We start from the raw sequence: 6,000 nt of genomic DNA, 5'->3' as shown, positions 1-6,000 counted from the left end.
AGAAGAGAAACTAATATTAATAAGGGAGAACTATTATGATGGGGAAACTTATTTTTAAGGAGGGCTAATATTTATAACATACCTCCCTACTGTCAAAAGATAGAAAGAGGGACAGAATGTGCAGCCTGCTATGCAAACTTAGTTTCACCCACTTCTACATTGATTCCGCTCATTCTCATCCATTTTTCTATGTGCTCCCACACAGTATAATTCTCCTACACTCACCCTGACTTTATATGCCCGCACATTATAATGTTCCCCAATTCCAATTGCCCCACAGTATGAAGAGACTAGAGGGGGACTAAGGGCTGCTGGAGGGGGACAAACTGGGGACAACTAGAAGCAAACTTGACACCCTCCAGCTGCCCCCATGGTTTAATGTTAATGTGGAGCTGTCCTGGGCAGAAAGTCTTGTGCACGGATCCAGGGCCCCCGCAACCATAGGGCCCGGTGCAAGTGCACCATTTCCCCTATGGTTAAAGCACCCTGAGTAGCACCCTGAGTATATTGCTACACAGTATAATGCTCCACAGTGGCCACACACATTATGTAATGTTTCATAGTGGCCCCCACACAGTATAATGCTCCACAGTGGCTACATACAGTATTTAATGCTCCACATGGACCCACACAGTATATAATGGTCCACAGTGGCGGGCATTAAACTAGAGGCAGATGAAGGGGGACATTAAACTGTGGGCAGATGAAGAGGCGGAGGACATTAAACTGAGGGAGATTAAGAGTACAATTAAATTAGAGAGTGTCAGAGGGAGGGGGTCATGAAACTGGGGGCAGCTGAAGAGAGGCATTATAATGATTCACAGTGTCTCCACACAGTATAATGCTAAAGTGTCTGGAATGCTTCATTAGTAGAGATGGGAGAACCCCCCCCTCCCCCAGATTAATTTCAATGAACATTCAGAATCATGAGTTTTGCCTTCCCCCGGTTTAATTTCAGTGAATTATCGTACTTTGGTGTCATCTTAGAACCCAGATTATAATAAAAGGAGACACAGGGCAGGTGAGTAAAAGTAACACTTAATACTTAATACTCACCTTGCCCCAGCTCTCCTGAGCATGCTCCCATCGTACAGTGACATCCTGCAGTCACCTCACCTCCACTTCAAACCACCTCTTGTGACATCATGCGCCCCTGGGGTCACTGATGAGGCCTGTGATTAATCCTCAGCAGTCAAGTTGACGCCATGACACATTGACCCAGTATTATGTCATCAGCCTGCCCTATTTGACCAATTACGCCCAAACACAGGCCTCAGAAGTGACCGCTAATGATTCACAACTCCCTGGCAGTCTTCACACAGCCCTCTAGGGTCTCGCTGCTCTAGATCCATTACACACTGAGTTCTATTTCAAGCGTTTATTTCTTTGAATGTTTATTATTTTTATAGCTAACAAAAATCCAAAAGTTAGTCTCAGAAAATTTGAATATTCTAAAAAAGTTGAATATTGTAGACTCCTGTTGTGATCAGCTAAACAACAAAAAACACCTGCCAAGGTTTCTTAAGCCTTGTAAACCAAGGCCCCAGGGTCTGGCGGAAGAGTTAAGTGTTGCACAGTCTAAGTTGCTCAAGGTCCAGGGTGAAATTTCTACAGTCAGTAATGGTTTGGAGAGCCATGTTATCTGCTAGTGTTGGTTCACTGTGTTATGTAAAGTCCAAAGTTAGCGTAGTTGTCTACAAGGAAATTTTATAATACTGCATGTTTCCTCTGTTGACCAGCTTTATGGAGGTGCTAATTTCATTTTCCAGCAGAACTTGGCATCTTCCAACACTGCCAAATGTTCTAATACCTTGTTTAATAACCACAGCATCATTGTGCTTAATTGAATCTATGGGGTATTGTCAAGAGGAAGATGAGAGACAACAGAACCATCAATGCAGACAGACTGCTATCAAAGCATCCATAACAGCTCAGGAGAGGTAAGGCAAGGTGAGTACAGCTGTTTGTTATTTTCCCTTACCTCCTCTGGTCCCTTGAAGAGACAATATATAATAATAGCACTGAGGGAGTCTTTGGGGCCACTGTGGTGTACTATTCTGTGGAACCACCGTGGAACATTATACTGGGGGGCTATGGAGAACATGTTTTATATACGGTGGGGCCACTGTCGAGAAATATACTGGGGGCCTTCTGGAGAGCATATTATACTGTGTGGGGTCACTGGGGAGAATTATACTGTCGGGGGCCCCACTGGAGAGCTTATTATACTATATGGGGCCACTACGGAGCATCATACTGGGAAGGGGGCCCTGTGGAGAGCATGTTATTTTCTATGGGACCAATGTGGAGTATTATATTGGGAGGGGCCCTCTGGAGATCTTATTATACATTGGAGCATTGTACTAGGGGGACCCTCTGGAGAGCATATTATACTGGTATAATATGGGGGACAGTGTGCAGAGCCTATTATACCAGCCTACCGTTTGCAGGGACTTCTGGCCTGTCAGCAGGACTTGGCTTTTAGGCGCTTTCAGTGCCAGGCTTATGTCCACAACAGTAGGGCTAGCGCCTTTTTAGCTAGGAAAATTAAGCAGTCCCAATCCAAATCCCAAATTGCCTATCTTGTGGACAAGAGGATGGCGAAGTGGCAGATGATCTCATTGTCACACAAGAAGCTAGCGGCACCCCCTGGCCAAACTACCGCCACTGAGGTGCCGAGTGTCACCAGTTACATGACAAATTTAGTGCGGTTTGAACACTTTGCAAATCTAAAATGAGTAGGGGCTCTGAAAAGAGCAACCTTACCACCTTTTGCGTGTGCTGTCATTTGGAAGGCAAGCCCTGGGCTCAGTGGGAGAGAGCAAACGCAGGACAATCGTCGTCTGGCGTTGCCAACACTGTCTCTTCCTGTTAACAGGGCTGGTGCTGCAGTCCAGACCACCAGCCTGGACACCTACACATCTGTCTCTGGGGAGTTCACCCTCATTCGCCCTTTTTGCCTGCACCATCATGCGCCTCTTCCCAGCCACTCCCCATCTCCCAGGCGTTTCATTGCAAGCAGAAGTACAGTGCAAACCACCCACTTGCCCAAGCCTTCAACGGCCTCATCTAAAAACTTCTGGCCCTAGAGATGTTGGCGTTTATGCTTCTGGATACTCAGGCCTTCCGTCACCAGATGGCAGCTGGGACACCTCCCTATGCTGGGCCTAGCCGTTCTTCTCTTGGTGTGCTATCCCCGCCTTGCGCCTGCCCGTGTCCCATAACATCATTCGGGCTCAGAGTTCCGTGCTTTGCTGCAAGGTCCACTTGACCACTGACGCATCGACAAGCGCCTGCGATCAGGGATGCTGCTTCTCTTTAATGACAGACCGAGTGAATGTAGTAGAGTCTGGGCCCGGGGTGCAAACTGGAGTATCTCCTCTCCCAGCCCAAAATTCATGGCAGGGGTTCTCTGAAAGCCTACTCCTGCGCTGCAACCTCCACCCCAGCTACGAGCTGGAAACACTGTAACACTGGCATGGGAAGATGTCAGCAGGCCGTGCTGAAGCTCATCAGCTTGGGGGACAGACAGCACACTGCCTCCGAATTGAGGGATGCCATCCTGGATGATAGGGCAATATGGTTTTCCCCGCTGCACCTGGGCCCAGGCATGTTTGCGTATGTGATAATGGTCAGAACCTGGTAGCAGATCTGGATTGACCAAAAATTGGATTGAGCTTATATAGCTTGACTGAATTGCTGTGTATCACACTTAGATTTTGGGGGGTAGGCCCCTAAAAATTGGATTGAGCTTATGTAGCGTGACTGAATTGCTGTGTATCCCACTTAGCTTCGGGGGGTACAGCATTAAATACAGGTTTGACCATACACGACCTGACTGAATGAACGGCTGTCTCCCACTTAGCTTCGTGGGGTACAGCATGTGGAAAGCTGGATGTCGCGTATATAGACTGACTGAATTGCTGTGTATCCCACTTAACTTTGGGGGTACAGCATTATTATTTTATTATTATTATTGTTTACTTATATAGCATCATCAATTCCATGGTGCTATATTTGGGGGTTTACATACAATACACAAAATATACAGGTAGATATAATACTAACAGTGATCGACTGGCACAGTGGGGTAGAGGTCCCTGTCCGCGAGGGCTTACAATCTATGAGGGAAGGAGAGTAGAGACAGAAAGTGAGGGGGAGACTGTACAGATGGCAGTGAGGTGATAGTGTTATTCGAGGTTGTAGGCCTTCCTGAATAGGTGAGTCTTGAAGCCTGTCATTGTGGTCGTGGTAAGAGTTCCAGAGTATGGGGGATGCACGGGAGAAATCTTGGAGGCGGTTGTGTGAGGAACGGATGAGGGCAGAGTGGAGTAGGAGGTCGTTGGAGGATCTGAGGTTACGTGTGGGCAGGTAGCGGGAGATTAGTTCAGAGATATATGGAGGGGCCAGGTTTTGGATGGCTTTGTATGTTAACGTTAATAGCTTGAACTCAGTTCGCTGGGCTATAGGAAGCTAGTGGAGGGACTGGCAAAGGGGAACAGCCAATGAAGATGGGGGGGGGGGTAGGTGAATTAAGAGCAGTTTAAGGTGGACTGGAGGGGGGCGAGGGTGTTTGCTAGGAGTCCATGGAGAAGGGTGTTGCAGTAGTTTAAGCGGGAGATTATGAGGGCCAGGACGAGCATCTTTGTAGTTTCTGGGGTGAGGAAGGAGCAGATTCGGTGTTGAGGGTTTGAATATGTGACTTGAAGGATAGGTCAGAGTCCAGGGTTACCCCAAGGCATCGGGCCTGTGGGACAGGGGTAAGTGGGGTTCCGTTAACTTTGATGGATGGGTCAGGTGGAGGGGCCATACGGGATGGGGTGAAAATGATGAACTCTATTTTCTCCATGTTGAGTTTGAGAAAGCGGGAGGAGAGGAAGGAGGCTACGGCCGCTAAACAATCTGTAACTCTGGCCAGCAGGGAGGTAATGTCTGGTCCAGAGATGTAGATTTGGGTGTTGTCAGCATAACAGTGGTACTGGAAGCCATGAGATTCTATGAGTTGGCCCAGGCCAAGGGTGTAGATGGAGAACAGGAGGGGTCCTAGGACGGAGCCTTGGGGGACTCCTACAGAGAGTGGGCGAGGTGAGGAGGTGGTGTGCGAGTAGGAGACGCTGAATGTGCGGTCGGTGAGGTATGAGGAGATCCAGGAAAGGGCTAGGTCTGAGATGTCAAGGGATGAGAGAATTTCTAACAGGAAGGAGTGATCAACTGTGTCAAAGGCAGAGGAGAGGTCAAGGAGGAGGAGGACAAAGTAATGGCGTTTGGCTTTGGCGGTTAGCAGGTCGTTAGTGACTTTTGTTAGGGCAGTTTCAGTGGAGTGACGGGGTCTGAAGCCTGACTGTAGTCTGTCAAAGTGCAGGTTGGACGAGAGATAGGAGGTGAGTTCAGAGTGGACATGTTGCTCAACTAGTTTTGAGGTGTACGGGAGCAGTGAGATGGGACGATAGTTGGCTGGAGAGGACGGGTCGAGGGACGGTTTCTTAAGTATAGGTGTGACAGTGGCACGTTTGAAGGCGGAGGGGAAGGATCCATTGGCTAGGGATAGGTTGAAGAGATGGGTTAGGGCTGGAGTAATGACTTCAGTGAGCTTGGGGATGAGATGTGACTGGATTGGGTCAAGCGCGCAGGAGGTGAGGTGAGATTTGGAGATTAGGTAGGAGAGTTTTTCATCAGTGATGGAGCAGAAACAGGTCAGGGATGGGGAGTAGTGAGTAGTTGGGTAGAGGGGTTGTTGGGGGAGTAGGGTGAGACTGCCTCTGATGGTGTCAATTTTAGTTTTAAAGTAAGAGGCAAAGTCGTCAGCAGAGATAAGTGATGTCGGAGGGCAGGAGGACGGAGGAGGGAGTTGAAGGTGGAGAATAGCTGTTCGGGGTTGCGAGAGAGTGCAGATAAAACAGGTTTGACCATACACGGCCTGACTGAATGAACGGCTGTCTCCCACTACGTATTGGGGGGTTCAATGGAGCTAAGCTGGATGTTGCGTATATGGACTGATTG

The sequence above is a fragment of the Leptodactylus fuscus genome, chromosome 8, assembly GCF_031893055.1.
Source record: "Leptodactylus fuscus isolate aLepFus1 chromosome 8, aLepFus1.hap2, whole genome shotgun sequence".
Lineage (NCBI taxonomy): Eukaryota > Metazoa > Chordata > Amphibia > Anura > Leptodactylidae > Leptodactylus > Leptodactylus fuscus.
This window is presented reverse-complemented; position numbering follows the sequence as displayed.